The 15,226-nt window shown below is 27.7% G+C and overlaps 1 protein-coding gene across 9 annotated transcripts in view; it reads right to left on the bottom strand.

The window, feature by feature from the left end:
* Ten-m (teneurin transmembrane protein Ten-m) overlaps positions 1-15,226 on the bottom strand; it is a 59,428-nt gene that overhangs the window by 28,845 nt on the left and 15,357 nt on the right. For 6 of the 9 annotated variants that reach the window (XM_075728518.1, XM_075728524.1, XM_075728525.1 and 3 more), the window contains 2 exons: positions 9,490-9,862; positions 3,726-3,949 (listed from right to left, as the gene is read on the bottom strand). The gene's annotated coding sequence lies outside the window, so the exon portion shown is untranslated. Of the gene's footprint in view, positions 1-3,725; positions 3,950-9,489; positions 9,863-11,416; positions 11,543-15,226 lie in introns of those variants that run through there. The other 3 variants (XM_075728521.1, XM_075728522.1, XM_047063254.2) reach the window with 3 other exon arrangements.

Here is a 15,226-nt window from a genome sequence, read left to right as displayed (position 1 = left end):
AGAGAGAAAAAAGTTGGTTCTCTACTAATGATCTTCATTTCATACATTCATTCATATAAATTCAACTTGTTTCAAACGGGTATTTCATTATCAACGTATGTTGATGAAAAGGATAAGAAAATAAAATGGAAAAACATTTCATTTTCTGGACCATTTTTTGAATCAAATTCATTACACAAATAATCAATTTTTGTTTTCTTGAGCCACCAAACAGATGATGAATCGAATCTTTATGACATTTAGTGAGGATAAAAAATGGCATTTTTTTCTCGAAAAAATATCTTTAATGATAATGACAATTTGAAAGGATTTTCTTCTCCTTATTAATAATAATAATGATGATGATGATGATGAAACGATTATCATCATTATCCAAGGATTTAAAAAATCATTCCCTTTTATGGAATCGATTTTTATTTTGTCTGTCTGTTTGACAATATGAAAAACGAAAACAAATGACAATTGACAAATAAAAATGAATGAACGCTGCGGCATCAAAAATGATGGGCATAATAATAATAATAATGGAGACTAATTTTGGATGATAATAATGCTATAAAATATTAAGGTCAGTGGAATTTTTTTTTTTTTTTTGACATTTATTTTGGTTCTGCATCAAATATTCATTAGTATTATTAATGAAAAAATCCATCATGAAATTTCATTATACAAACAAATTCTTTCAATCGGTTTGAATGGAAACTATACATACAAGTAACAAGAATATAAGAAAATAAGACATCAATATTGTTATTGTCATCAGATTTAATATTTATTAATGGCAAATTTTTTTTTCTGATACGGAAATATCATAAAAAAAACTCGGACTGTCCCACCAATATAACAACAAATCATCATCCACAATTAATGAAAAAGTGTGTGTGTGTGTATGTGTTCAATTGACAACAACAACAACAACAACGGCAAAATGAATGCAAAAGCAAATCTGATCTCATAATAATTCAATTTCGATTTCTTTTGGAATTTGGTATGATGATGGTTTCAAATGGTGGATATATATACACACACAACAACAACAACAACAACAACAACAACAACTAAGGCAAACAAGATGGACATCCAAAATGATGAAGAAGAAAATGGACACTAGGTCTTGGAATAAATTATTTTCTCTCCCTTGTTCAAATGCTTGTTTGCTTGCTTTGTAACGTAAATGCAATATATATAATAATGCAATTCCAATGACCAGTCATTCATTCAATCGGACTGAGTCAGCTTTTTGAAATGAAAAAAAAATATAAAAATAAATGCTAAAAAAATCTTTTTAGGATATAGATTCGCCGAATCTTTGCCATCATCAACATCATCATCATCATCATCATCACCATCATAGCTACTTATTCTTATTTACAGTAGAAAAAAAATAAGAAAAGAAATATATAAAGCTATTTGACGCTTCGTATTTGATCGTATATAAATAATAAATTTTCTTTTAGATTTTCATTTTCTTCTATAGATCCGATGATACTTTGGTTGGTTATTTTGATTTTTTTTCATATATTTTGCTTTCTGGGTCACCCAACAAACAAACAAACAACCGAATAGAACGAACAATCAACAATCATATAGAGCATCATTATACAGATTCGATGGATTTTTTTTTTTTTTTTTTTTTGATTTGGCCATCTATTCATCACATACATACATATAGAGAGATATGTGATTGAGATGTATGTGGTCCGTTGGTAGTTGAATGGTAGTGTGTGTGTGTATGTATGTATGTATGTCTATCTTGTCTGTACAATATTAATCAAACGAATGAACTCAAAAGAAATCTTCGCCAGAAAAAAAATAAACATCAACCGATCAAATACGGAAAAAAAAGAAAATGGAAAAGAAAGAAAAAGCAATAAATATTTTCAACAAATAAAATAATAATATACTTGAAATGGATGGTATCGGATTTTCGCGATGATTATGATGAGCGAATACAAATAAGCAAAAATAAAGAGATATGAAAAAAAAATTCAACATTTGACAGGATTAATAAGAAAGTAAGCAATGTTTTTTTTTATTTGTATATAACAATCAAATTTATTAGCCACAGTGATAATGATTTTCCAAAAAGATTTTTAGAATTTTTATTGATGATGATGAGAATATGACAGAATCTAATGTTTTCTAATCAGATGATGAAACAGGACGGACAAATAATCGAAATTGTGAATAACACACACACACACACACACACACACACACACATTTATTGTTTGTTTGTGTGAATATAATAATTGTGTGTTGATAAGTATCAATGAAATAAAATGAAAAAAAAATTATATGCATACACACCCCTTATTTATTTTAGAAACAAATATACTAAGATTTTCTTTTTCTTTCTATTCCAACTAAAAAAAAAGAGATGAATGTAAAAATACAATGGCAAAGTTCATTCAAGGGATTAGCCCAAAGATCATCATCGTCATCATCATCGTTTTATTCTACAAATGACAGGCTTGAATGAGATATATCAAGACAAATAAAATGTATCCACCAACATGTAGCCACAATTCAACCTTCAAAATGGTAAATCATAATAATAAGTAATGAGTAAATGATACAATAGGGACATCATCATCATCATCATCATGGCACAAAAAAAATAGATATCTTCTTTTACAATCAAATATAAAGGTATCTGTCTGTGTGTGTGTGTGTGTTTACCACATATGCAAATTTCTTTCATACATAAACTAGAAAAGCTAGGTAGACGAAAAAAAACGACGATGCAGAGTAAACGATGATGAGTAAAAAAAAAAATTTTTTTTTTGCCCGACATAACAATAATCAAATGAAATGAGCATTATATATCGAGACGAGATATCCATAAACAGGATAATAGTGGTATATACATGTGTGTATGTGTATATACGAATATTATATGGAAAATAAAACCACAAAAATACGGATACACCAAAGTTTGAAAAGGCAAGCAATTAGTTTGAAAAACTCATCATTCCGGTTCATATATTCAAAAATTAGGAAAACTATGGCCAAGAAGAAAAATAAAATAGTATTACAAGTTAACTAAATTTGGTCATCATTTCATACAGAATAGATCGGTAGAGAGAGAGAGAGAGAGGCCAATTAATAATTGTAGCATCAAGTTATCTGAGATATGTTCATTGAGAGAGTAAGAAAAAAAAAGAAAGATTAAGATCGTCTTCAATTTGAAATCTATAAACAAACCGCAAAAAAAGTGGGGAATTAGAAGAAAAGAAAGATAGTTTCAATTATGCAAATGATAAAGAAAAAATAACTAGATTGATGAATATCTTTATTCATAGTGAATACAATTTAAACGAATGGCCATATATTTACGAAAAAAAAATCATTTGGAAAAAAAATTAACGGCATTGAATTTTTAATATATGAAAGATTTATTTTGATTCTAACTTATATATAATAGATGCAATTCGAATGAAAAATCGATAAAAATAAATTCAAAACGGAAATCAAAATCGATAAAACTCATTTCCGATTAATTGAATTTTTTGTTTTGACTATATATGGCACAAGACCAGAAAAAAAATTCTTTATCGATTATTGAATAAAAAAAAAATATTTAAAAACAAAACTAAACAAAATGTTCTGTTTTGGTCAAAATTGGTGTGAGTGTGTATGATCATATGACCCAACAAAATATACACCTGTCATATATTACAGATCATAAATTCGTGTAAATGTAAATGTAATCAAATACATACTTTCAACATAAATAAGATCGATAAAAAATTATTGTTGGTGTCTCCGATTTGATGATGATGTGCGAGAATTTTTGATTAGTCGTCTTGTTGTTGTAGTAGTGTTGTTGTTGTTGTTGTTGTTATTGATGATGAGGAAGATGATGATGATGATGAAAGTGAAAGGTGATCATCAAATACATACACATTATACACACAAAAAAATAATGAATTTGAATGATCTCCACCTAGATTTTCGACAAATAAAGATAATGGAATTATTAATAATAATATAACAACAACATCAATATGAATATGATTTTGACATGACATAACCACCATATAAAATTTGAAATATAAGGCAAAAATAAAAAATGAAAAAGAGAAAAAAAAATGGGAGCAAACACTGTGTGTGTGTAGATAATGAAAAACCGGACATGAAGAATTCATTCATTAAAATTCTCGGATCAAATTTTAATTTTGTTTTTCCTATGTAAAAACACAGAATCATATTGATATAATCAAGGCATGTGAATTTTGTTTGTTCGATCAATAAACAATCAATATAAAACGGATTATGATGATGACCATAACTAATAGGAGAATGATGAAAAAAGAAAGAGAAAACGTAAGGAACTAATTAATTTCTCATTGTATATACGGATTTGATTTAATTGACAAACAATGAGCGAAAAAACCATGGGGATACTGCGTGATTGTGAATACGTCAAAATGAAAAAAAAATATCGAATTAAAGCAGCAAGAAGAAGAAGCAAACAACGGTGATGAAATCAAAAAAAAAAAACGGTCGAATAATCAAACATAATCGATCGATCACAATAAATATTAACAACAGTATACATATTATGTGGCTACGCTTCATTATTCATTTTATTCAATACAAATACAAAATTTGTACGCGTATACAAAACATTATCTGATTGATGAATTATAAAAAGATGGAGTATGATTAGTCAAAAGTGATTTCCACAACAACAACAAAAAAAATCCAGGAGCCACATATACGAAACGATTGACGTATCGAATGATTATTAAAAATTTCTATCGAAATAAAAATCAAAGTAAATCTATTCAAAATTTCAAGATTGAATTATAATATATTGACGAGAAAAGAAACAAAAAGTAAGAGTTTTTTCTTATTTCTGACTTCATTGCACAATTGCAAACGAAAAAGCAAAAATACACTGCCATTTTGTATTCAAATTCATGTTGGACTAAATTTTTATCAAATATGAAAAAAAATAGACAATGATATTGATATAAATAAGCTGAAGATTCATAAGCCATTCAAACAATGGAATAGAAAAGAAAACACACCTAACACCACAAGCATTATAACACATGGTCAAATAATGGTTATTGATCAAACAACAACAGGACACATGAAATAAAAAAAAAATTAGACCATTTATTATTATGGTGGTGGTGGTGGTGGTGGTGACGAGAAAAACATTTCGCCCAATAAAAAAAAACAAAAGAAAATTTCAATGATATAAATTAATTATTGTTTTTGAACTAAACAATAACAATAACGATGATGACGAAGACGACGATAATAGCCACAATGATCATGATTATGAACAAAATGGATCGGAATTCAACTATTGGCTTTGAAGCAATTTTTCATTCATTTTCACACATTCATTCAATCATTTTTTACAGATGAATTGTGAATAGAAAAAAAAACTTTCATCAAGATTGTAGAGCAAAAGTGAAAAAAATGTTCTTATTTTGTTTGTTTACCGTCATCATCATCATTATCAATCCATTCATTTAATTCTATTCTAGTCTGTACTTGGATTTTTGTTGTTATGTATACATAAAAAAAGCTACCAATATAAATACGGGCAGCATAAGAGAATACGCACACACCTATTTCACATGAATTGACTTTTTCATTCATCAACATAATGTTGAAAGACAAGAAGAGGTACAAAAAAAAAACAAAAATATCAAGTTCTTTACAAGCAATGGCGACAAAGTATTATACTCTTGACACATTCTGTATAAATATTGGAACAATGAAAGAGACCACCAAATAGAGAATCCATATGATGAAAAACACTTTCATTATTTCCATATATTATACATTGAATCTAAGAGTTAAAGGAAGAGTTGATGGAAGTGGTAATGGTAAATATTTTTTTTTTATTCGATGAATGTTGCATATCGAAAATAAAACAAAACAACGCGAAAAAAAGAGACAATGATTAATAGTGGTCCCATTAATAACCCATGTTCTGTTTTTTTTAAAAAAGAAAATTTCTGGAGTACATCATCATCATCATCATATACATGCATCATGGATTGGCACTTTACTTTCAAAACCAAAGAATAGTTGACTTGTAAGGCCAAATATAGCTCGTGTATGTAATATTTTCTTTTTCTTTTTGGACGCGTGTCTTTTATCCAAGATTTTCATCATTCTATATATGTGTGTGTGTTCACATTCATTCTATTATTCGTTATCATGAAAATAAAAACGATGAAGACCAACATTGTGTGTTGAATATTTGATAAGGGTGAAATTTCCAGATAAAAAAATCAGTTTTTTTCTATTTTCTTATAATATACACAAAAACACTTTGTAAGTGAGTATAAGATGTTTGGAAATATTATTGTCAGGAGAGAGAGAGGGAGAGAGAGAAAAAAAAATCTCGTAAATCTTGAATAATAATATTAATCGCAAAAAAACACGGAAATAAATGGTGGAACCAGATACGGCTGGGATGAAAAAAAAATCCAATCTATAAACCTGTAACGATCGACACAAAGAAACAAACAATTCCAATCAAATGGAGCGAAATATATCACAAACAAACAAACAAAAAAAACGAATTGATAGAAGAAAATTTCAGTTCATAAAAAATAATTGTGTCATCCAAGGCAATCAAAAAAATATGAACTTTATTTATCATCGATCGAATAATAATAATAATAATATTGTTTTTAAGGGCCATTATTGATGAAATTATGCAAATATCAAAACTACTAAAAAAAAAGACTTACTGACTGACTGACTGATTATGGCGACAATTTGATTTTTTTTTTCTGCTTCTTTCATGTAGAAAACAGAAAACGGAGAGAGAACAAAAACTAGCAATAAAGTTTTTTTTCTAAAAAAAGAAAGATCCATTGTGAAACGCACCAGTAACGAGAATTCATTTTTTTTGCCCGATTCATTCATTTTAAAATTTTTATTTTTTATTCAGTAAAGAAAATTTTTTTTTAATGACTTCAAATTTATTTTTTTTTTTTTTTGAATGCGTTAATTTGAAAATCGAATATATTTTTTTTTGTCTGAAAAAAAGTCGTTCGATAATTCCTGATCAGGTGGTTAATTTCACAATTTAATAGTAGCAGTATTGATAAATGATTACGAATTTTTTGAATAAAAAAAATGAAGACAAATATACAGGAATGACATCATAATGTGTACTGTACCAGACAATCAAAATTTCTTTTTATCAACATTCAAAACAAACAAACAAAAACCAAACAATAGACAAAAGACTATAAAGAGGTTGTGAACATCACATCATGATGATGATGATGATGATGATTCGAGCCCAAAGGGAGATCTAAACACAACAAACGACAAATAATTAGGCTAATTAAAACAGAATGATTAAAGAGAGTGAGTGAAGGAGATGAAAAATGGACATAAACAAACGAATGAGAACAACAACAACAACAACGAAAAAAATCATCATCAGAATTCATGAAAAAAGGTATGTGAAGACTAGGACCAAAACTGAATGAATGAATGAATGTATTATAAATAAAGATATTAGAAATGGCAAAATGAAGATGAAAATAAACAAATGAAGATGAATGGTAAATATAATGAGAAAATAAAAATAAAAAAAGATGAAAGTGGAAATTAACAGACAATAAACAAAAGTCATAAAATTTTCGTTTTTTTACAACATTGTACGACGACGATGATGACAATTTTGACAATAAAAAAAAAAAAAAAAAAAATTAAACCTGAATGAGGTACCTTATTTTTACTTTTGACAATCATTCATTTCATTCAATTGCTATGCGTGTATGCATAACAAATTTTCAGTTGTCGAATTGAATAAAAAAAAATTCGTTTGTGAATCACTCTTTATTATTATTATTATTATGTTTACAGTAGAAATAGCAAAAAAAAAATTTGTCATTAAATCTAACAACAGAAAAATGAAGAAGAAATATTCATTTCATACATCATATATAAATGTGAATATATAAATAAATTTAACCAAGTGAACAAGAATTGAATATATGAAACTTTGTCTTTTTTTTTGGACTAAACTTATATATTTATAGTATAGTAGCTGAAAATTAATGGGAGATTCGAGGAAAAAAAAACATAAATCAAACAAATGATTGCAAACGACAACAACAGCAACAACAACAACGACAATGAGGAAATGCATCAAAATACAATTAACAAGAAGAAAAAAAATATTCTTGATTGCATCACATCAACAATATTCAAGAATGATTCTTAACATGATTATTATTAAGAATATTCAAGTAATTAAACAAATGAAGAGATGAAAAAAGATTTAAGACAAATTCATGGTTGTGATTCATTCATTCATCCATCCATATAGAATCATTTTGTTGACAGAAATGGTTGTTGTTGTTGTAGGTGGATGAAAAAAAATCAATCAACACACACACACACTGATGTTTGACACGTGGTGGCAAAAAAAAACAAAAATTATTTTAGTTCGTACAATATGATGCATTTTTTTCCTGACACTTCTTCTTTTTTTCATTCGCCAATTATAACGACATCAATGCAATTTAATTGAGCTTGAAATATTCTGACATAAGAAAATGAACAATTTACAATCTTTATCATCACATAATTCGTATATATATGGAAAATGAAATGAACGAATGAATGAATAAAAGAGAAAAAAAAACATAAAAAATGTGTTTGTGCATAACAAATCCATTCCATTCAATTTATTATTTATTCATTGTTAACAAGTTGACTTTCATTTCACGCTAAAATGAACTAACACTATCATCGAGGTTGATTGGACATTAATTAGTGTACACACACACACGCACATAATAACTATTTATAATGGCGAACGATCCGGTGATGAATAATATAAGATTTATAAACATGTTCCATATGGTGACGGTATACAATTCATGTATACATACAATGTGAATACATTTTTCATCATTTTTGCCCAAGAATCATAAGAATAATATGGAGTTCATCACCCTAGAACTCCGTGTGTTGTTTTTTGGAGTAAATAATTTTTTTTTGCATTCTAATTTTCATCTCAAAGTTTTTTATACATTCAGAAATTTTCCGTTTTTTTTGTGTGTGTGTGTAAATAATAATCACAAACAAATACAAAACGAGAAATGAAATGAATGAATAAAGGAAAAAGCTAACCGACACATTTTCATTCATTTTGTTGCCGATTCAGCAAAACTTGAATCGAAATGATCAAAAGAAAAAATATGTAAACGAATCATGAATAGAAAATTGACTATGTGAAATTCTATGATATACTATAAAAATGTGTTTGATATATTCTGTGTTGTGATTTCTGCACACACACACACACACACACACACACACACACACACAAACATATCAAGAGAAATTCAATCTAAGATTCTTGATAATCGATCAAATCAAAAGCGATAAACGATTGTTTCACACTGTTTCAACTATGTTTTATTTTTCTCATAATAATAATGAAGCAGGAAGCCATATAATTTCCACATTTGTGATACATACGTTTTTCTTTTCGTTAGTTTTGTTTGAAAAACCAAATTTGCCGTCGTCATCAATGTCCCTTTTGTTTGTTTGTTTTTAAGCTAAGAAATGGATGTCGTAGTCAATGTTGAGAATCGGTTATTGGAACACAAAACAAAAACTGAATATGAATGAATGATATGAATCACATACAATCACAAAAACAACGAAATAAAATAAAAAACATCCTAAAGCAAACACACACACAGATACAGCACACACACACACAAAGTTGATAATAGTAATGATGTATGACACGAATATTTATAGCTCGATTCGATGATATGTGATGATGATGATGATTATGGATGACGAAATGTGGCCGTTTCTGATTCTGTTGTGAGGAATCTATGAACTGAAAAAAAAGAAAGAAATGAAAATAAAAAGTTAGACATTTTTGGCTTTACAAAATCAAATATGAATAAAATGGGGTACAATGTCCGCAAAAAATCAAAATTTGAATGCACGAATAATCTTTCAAATTGGATTAGATTACAATGGTGAATGAGACAAATTTTTCTATACCAAAAAAAAAAAATATTGATATATCAACTGTTTACAATCATCATCCAGAATCAAAAATCAACAATTTTGTTGATTCAAAATCAGAAAAAAATGTAGAGAAAAAACAAGATTCACCAAAAAAAAAAAAACAAACTTACTTTCAGAGACATTTTCTATTAGAAAAAAAAATAAAATGCAATAATAACACAAAGAAAAAAGTCTTTCGGGTAAATAGGGTTTTCGTTATTTGGAATAAATTTTCAAATCAAAATAGCAGCAAGAGTGAGAGAGAGAGAGAGAGAAACGGAAAAAAGAATTGAAATGTTTCCACAAACATTGACTTTATAAAAAGCTATATTTTCATTATTCTTTAAATCAATTCGATTGATCGAGAAAATCGACAAATTCGATTCGTGATTGAAATCCTTTTTCTATAATAAAAGAGAACTCACTGCTATTATTCTTAAGATTATTTTTGTTTGTATACAACAACAGAGTAGTAGTTGTTTTCAATAAACATGGTAAAATAACAGAATTTGTCTAGGATTTGTTTTCGGGTTTGTTTGTTTGTTTGTTTGTTTGCATCCATTCTTTCGTTTAGAATGACGACAAGAACGGCGAAGAAGAAAAAAATGAAACCAAATTCATAACATTATTGATGTTGTTGTAGACGGTAAACAAACACATGCACACACACACACACACACACACACACACACACACACACACACACACACACACACACACATTTTGAAATACTAGAAATTCCAAAAAAAATAAAATAAAATTCAACTCGAAAGGAAAGCTCAAAAAACACACAGTTATGATGAGGAAATTGTTAAAAATGGAAATTTAGAGAAGCCAAACAAAAAAAAATTTGAGAATAAATTTCATATTTCATATTGCAGAAAAATTCCATACGAAAAATTATAAGCAATTTAGATTCTATACGCACAATGCAAAAATTTTTCATTGCTGAATGCTTTCTTTACATCACCAGTGTGTGTGTGTGAGTGCCAAACTATAGACAAATTTAATAATTTTATTATTTTATTGATATTAACATGATTAAAATTCATTTTTTCTCACTTTCTCTCTCTATTTTTCTCTTTTCATACAATTACTATGGCTTTCAAAAGTCATAACAATTGCTAGTGAATTGAAGAAAATCACATTCAATACATCTGGAAAAAGTGAACATGATTAAAATAATAAATAGAAAAAAATTTCCAAAAAAAAGCAGAGAATCATTTTTGTTTTCAAACATGAAATTCCGAATATGATGCATATGATGTCTAACTATTGGAATGATATCGAAATGACTAGATATTCAAAAAACAATCAACAATCCTTCTAATACATGTTATATCACTAGAATCAAAAAAAAAAACAAAAAACCTATGACCTTTCTATGCTTTGAGGTCATAATCAAGGTTTTTTTCGTTGTTGTTGTTGTTGTTGTGCTGGCTATGAAAATCACAATAGCTGGACCCGAATGTCTTGTATTGTATACACAATAAATGATGATGAACCTGAAAAGATAACGAAAACAACAACAACAACAATGGTAAAATAATGATGATAGTAAGAAAAAAGAAATAAAAACGAATCAACCGAATGAATAAATGAATCGATTCAATTTTTAGTCGATTCTGTACAAAAAAAAGTCAGAAAAAAACTTGATAGAAAAATTTAAAATGATTTCAAATGATGATGATGATGATGATGATTTGCCCCATTGGTTCAGCATGGTTGATTTTTTTTCCAATCTACTTGATTTTTTTTCATTTGTTGCGGTAATGTGGTGAATGTGTGTGTGTGCGGGTTAGAATAGAAATATTGGATGAATATATAAATGACAAATGTAAAAAAGAAAAAACAATTGGCACAACAAGGCACCCAGGTGTGTATGTGATATTGAAAAATTTTTAGAGTCTAAATTCGCAATCAAATCATTGTGGTGGTGAGGGGAGATAGGTGACCTTTTTTTTCGAAGATGGATGGCAAAAAAATTGAATCAGAGACAAAAAGAAAACAGGAATAACATGAATTTCAAAGAATAAACATATAAATACATCACTAATGATGTCAATATAATATTACGATTGATTTTTTTTTCTACTAAAATTGAAACTCACGAAAGATTTCGTTTCAACATCATCATCGTCATCGTCATAGCATTGCATTTGAATAGAGATCGATGTCAATCAATTTACAAAACAGATAACAAGAATCAGGACACACGACCAATAGTCAATATATATATGTTTTTGTATTTGTATTGTTTTTTTTTTTTGTTCGCTGTTTGTTAAAAAAAAAGGTAAAAAGAAATTTTGTTTTTTCTATCGATGTGCTCAATTATAAACAAATAAATCTTCATCATATATGAGATAAAAAATGATTATCCACAAATGTTATAGATAGATAGATAGATGGATGGATTTTTTTCTATCTTCAAATGTATAATAAAAGTTTGAATTGTGGCCACCAATTTCATCAAAAAAAATGATGATGATGATGATGAATATATCGATAATGATAAAACTATTATCTTTTTTTGTGGCTTTTTTTTTTTCGTTGACCAATATATATACTTCGAATCGAACGAAAAGAAAAGAAAAAGTTTTTTCATTTCTACAGTTTTTTCTTTCTGTTTCTTTCTTTGGATCAGGATGATGATGATGATGATGTTTTGTTTTTTTCTTCAAGTATTTGTTATTTGGTAGATTGCTTATGTTTGAAATCCACTAGGAAGACCAAGAATACATGTTCGAATCGATCATCATTCCTCAATCAAATCAAAAGTTTTTTTTCGATAATACAAAGAAATGTGAACATTATTATTATTATTATGAACAGGAACGGGAAAGTAAAAGAAAAACAACAACATCAGGCTAAGGATAATGACGAATGGAAAAGAAAAAACAATTGATCGTCATCAACAATGTTTTTTTTATTTGAAATGTGAATGCACCAAAAAAAAAATAAGGATACGAATGAAATTTGCCAAAAAAAAATCGATGCTATTCACTAAAACACACACACACACACACACAAAGAGAAATAGAATGTAAAAAAAGGAAAATAATTACATCGATTGTAGGACGATAATACATCGATTGTGGATGACGACAATCATCTTCATCGTCGAGATCAACTTTATTATTTCCTATGACTTTTATATATAAATAAATATAAAAAAAAGGTTTTGTGTAACAAACATTTGAAAAGTAGATTCCAATTGGAACATTAGAAAACAAACAAACAAACAAAAAAAATCGTAATAATAGCATTATATTGCCCAACCACTACCATAACCATCACCATCACCAAAACCAGCCATCATCATCAATAGCATATGACGAGATTAATTTTTTTTTTCGTTCAAACAAATAAACAAACGAATGAATGAATGAATGAATGAAGAAAGTAATAAAAGAAAATAAGAGATAGAGAAAATGAAACTTTTATTTTCAAATAAATAGATTTTCTGGAATGAAAAGATTAATCAATAATGTGTGTAATAATGATATACATCTTATTTTCTGTCTATGTGTGTGTGTGTGTGTGTGTGTGTGTGTGAGTGCATTCGGGTATGGACCCGAATTTTTTTTTCTTCTTAGGAAAATCATTCAAAATCAAGAATCAAGTTTTAATCTTAGATCAATGTAAAGCGAAAAAATTCCGGTCTATTTGAAATGAAATGACAAAAAAAAATTTCTGGCCAGTACGAATAATGTCTATATATATGGACAAATATAGATAGTAATAGATTGAAAAGAAAAACAGTTTCAAAGTTGCAAATGTTGACATACAGAAAGAATTACAATATTCATGTGAGAAGCATATCAAAAGAATAAAACAACATTCAGACATCATAAACGATTTCAGCGAATAAAGCGAGTAAAATTCATGTCATCAAATATCGTATACACACATACATTTGAATGAAATATTTTTTTTTTATATATTCCTGAACCAGAAAAAAAATAAAAATGTTGATCATCATAAAAAAAAGATGAATTTGAATTTCAAGTTAAATTGCAATGATAGAGAATGGGTAGTGGTGAACCAATTAAACTTTAATGTGTCACACATACAAGAGAATATACATATGGCAGTGGATAGAAACGGTAGTAGCAATCATAATCATCATTATTGTATAAATGTAAAATGAATTATGAGAATTTCCTACGAATTTGACTGTGTGTGTGTGTGTCGAATGGATATTTTTTTTTTTTTTTTTTTGTTTCTCTATTTTCCTAGTAAAAACAAAAATCCGTCTATCCGTTAATTGACACAAAGTAAATTGGAAACTAAACATTTTATTCCATTTTGAACATTCTATTCGAATCCTGTCTGAAAAAATGATGATGAAGAATTTCGACACAAGATTAAATCGTCAAATTTTTCTTTTTTTTCTTGGACAGATAAATTATGTGAACAATGAGAAAAAAAATAAACTTGTGGATCTAATGTAATATAATGATGATGGCGAGAAAAAAAATAATGTCAAGTTGTCCATTATTATTGTTCGATGAAAAGAAAAAAAAAGAAGGTGATTCGATCAAATCAAATCAAATTGAAATGAATTTGAAAATACACATTCAATTGTCGTCGTCGTTGTTGTTAGGAATGTTGAAAACTTTTACACCTACCACACAAACGTAAAACGTTAATTTAATGACTTAATTATTCTTTCTTTTTTCTATTTTTGGTATTTTTTGTTTCTCATCAAACGAAACGAAGATATAGAATGAGATGACCATGATCAAAACAAAAGAAATGATGAATGTGAATGAGATTCAATATTCCTGGTAGCAAAAAAAAAAAATAATAAAAGATGTTCTCATTGGATGTGTGTTTTGTTTTGTTGTTAAATTTTTTTTTTGTTCCAAAATGATACTAATAAGAAAACTAAACTAGTTCACATCTAATTATCACATTATCAATGAACAAAAAAAAACAGAAAGGGGAATAAATGTGTCTGTGTGTGTGTGTGGCAATGACAGTTGACAAATCGCCGACAATAACAACAACAATGACCAAAAAAAAAAAAAAAGAATTGAATGGTGTGCAATGATGAATAAATAGCTCAAGAATAATAATAATGATGATGATGACCAAAGTTAATAGTAGTTTTTTTTTGCTACACCACCATCATCATAAACAAAACAATCAACACTTATTTCAGTTTTGTTTCTCACTATATATT

The sequence above is a fragment of the Dermatophagoides farinae genome, chromosome 2, assembly GCF_024713945.1.
Source record: "Dermatophagoides farinae isolate YC_2012a chromosome 2, ASM2471394v1, whole genome shotgun sequence".
NCBI lineage: Eukaryota > Metazoa > Arthropoda > Arachnida > Sarcoptiformes > Pyroglyphidae > Dermatophagoides > Dermatophagoides farinae.
The sequence above is the reverse complement of the archived record's forward strand: the minus strand, read 5'-3'. Positions and strand labels throughout refer to the sequence as shown.